This window comes from Micropterus dolomieu, unplaced genomic scaffold (assembly GCF_021292245.1).
Source record: "Micropterus dolomieu isolate WLL.071019.BEF.003 ecotype Adirondacks unplaced genomic scaffold, ASM2129224v1 contig_9624, whole genome shotgun sequence".
Classification (NCBI taxonomy): Eukaryota; Metazoa; Chordata; class Actinopteri; order Centrarchiformes; family Centrarchidae; genus Micropterus; species Micropterus dolomieu.
In genome coordinates, this window is record NW_025738610.1 from 1 (window position 1) to 2,254 (window position 2,254).

The following is a 2,254-nucleotide window of genomic DNA, read 5'->3' on the forward strand; positions in this document are numbered from 1 at the left end:
TGATTTTCTGGAATTTTCTTTGGGATTCTGTCTTTCACTGTTAGAATGTACATATGATTAAAATTGTAGATTGTTGCATTCTTTGTAAGTGGGCAAACCTGCAAAATCAGCAAGGGGTCAAATACTTTTTTCCCCTACTGTATATAGTACTATACACACATAGTACACATATACTATGTGTATAGTAGGTTGGTAACCTGCAACATAAATATGAAAACAAAGATAGCAACAGTTACTGCTAATCTCTGTAGTCGATCCAGCAGAAAGATTTCACTGTGATCACCTGCAGACGTTCAGTTCTCTCTCAGCGCTTGACTTCTTCACCTGGTAAGTGTGCCTGAAACATTTCCTGAAAGTTTCATTCAAATCTAGAGGAACATACAACTGCATGAAATGGGCTTGGCATCACACACATTAGACAGTAAAAGGCACATTAATTCAAAAATTCTTGTAAAACTGTTTTGCAATTGCAAAAAAAGATTTGATTCTGTGAGTCGCAGCTTGTAACGGCATACTATGCTATGCATTGCCTTTCCTTTCTGCAAGTTGTCTTTAGCAGAGTGTCTTTTTCAGATAATGGCTGACTCAAGTGGAGTGGAAGAAGGCAGCGACTTCAGTCCAGTAAGTATACATAAAAAAAAAAATTTTTACACCATGCATAAATTATTCCCATGTCATTGGATGTTTTATAATGCTGTTTTTCCCCACAGGCATCGACCGTATGGCTGTCGCGGACAGTAAGTTGTGTATTCTTGTCTATAAATGATGCCTGTCCATGTCCCATCGTGCACTGGGAGTTCTTTAATTTAATGACTTTGTGCTTAAGATGAGATGAAAGGAACTTTTACACTTTTGCTTTTACAGTTTCAGCACAGCAACCATGCCAGGATTTCATATGTTGCAAAATATTACATTATTAAAATTATTGACACCATGACTGAAAACAGTTTCGTCATTCAAACTACTTCTATAGCTGTCAGCATTGTTGTTTAAATAATTCCACACTGATGTTTCAATGAATAGTTTGAATTGAAATACTGGAGTGGAATTATGTCAAACAGGACACTGAATGCTATTTAACTGGCTTGAATTTTGGAGTTGGGGGCATCTAAGTATATTGATTCAATGAATTCTGATTATTCAGTCAGGTTTAACAACTGTTGGGTTGTGCCATTTTGCAGGAAAGTGACTTTCGGGTGACCTAGGATGAGGAACACCACCAGCCTGTGCCGCCACCGCCTCCTCCTGAATTAAGTGAGGGCGATGAGAACGTAATGTATACTAAAAATCATTTAAACTCACATACTTGCAGTTGTTATAATTTTTTTCTCTCTCCAGTATTTTGCAGACGATGAGTATGACCCCATGGAAGGAGACTGATGTTTTTTTATTTATATAGTGCAGATCTGCATTTTTCAGTTTTGAAATTTGTTTTTTGTTTTAACTGTTTTAATAAATAAATTTGAAAAACAAATCCACTCTGCTCCTTGTATCTTTCCTGTAGTTTTGATGGTGAATGCAGTTTCAGGCAAAAATGGCCTCTTCACAAAGATTTAACACTGAATTGAAAATCCTTTCAGTATCCGCTTATTGTTTTAATTTAATTTGTAGTGCCAATTACATGGTTAATTGTAAAAATAACGCCTTTGCGCACAGGCTCTCTATGCTGAGCTGAGGCAGCTCACGAGCAGTTTCAGCCACAGACTCAAAGAGTGTTACGGTTTGGTGTGGGTGAGGCAGGTTGGAGGACCCAAACGCAGGACGCAAGGCAGAGGTATAGTTCAGTGAAGGGTTTTACTATGACCAAAAGCGCTCACACTTACAGGTGAGTGGCTGAATATAGAGTCCATAAACTAAGGTAGTTCAAACAAAGGTCCAAATGGAGCAGGGTAACAGGGAGACACGACAAGCAGGCAGACAACAGGAGACCTCACAGCAACTCCGGGAGACAGCACAACTAGAAAGCAATGACAACACCAGGTATATATACACACAGGGAGTAACGAGCGCAGCGGGAGCAACACAGGTGACAGAGATCAGGGTTAACGAAGGACAGGCAGGCAGGCAGAGAGAGAGCAGGGGAAAACAAAGACAGACATGCAGAGGGATCACTGGGGTAACAGACACAAAATAGACCAGAGTGAACACTTAACATGAACTAGGGTACAGGACTGGGAACAAGCACAAAGAACTAAAACGCAGGAACAAGAGTTAAGGCAGTGACTAAGAAACAACAACTAGACAACCAAACTTC

The 2,254-nt window shown here is 39.7% G+C and overlaps 1 long non-coding RNA gene across 1 annotated transcript; it reads left to right on the forward strand.

Moving 5' to 3' along the window:
• The first annotated feature begins 33 nt into the window (after positions 1–33).
• On the forward strand, positions 34–1,474 carry LOC123965399. The gene is made up of 5 exons (XR_006823695.1): positions 34–327; positions 574–621; positions 711–737; positions 1,182–1,254; positions 1,339–1,474. It is a non-coding gene; the product is annotated as an uncharacterized LOC123965399 (long non-coding RNA).
• Positions 1,475–2,254: the final 780 nt, after the last annotated feature.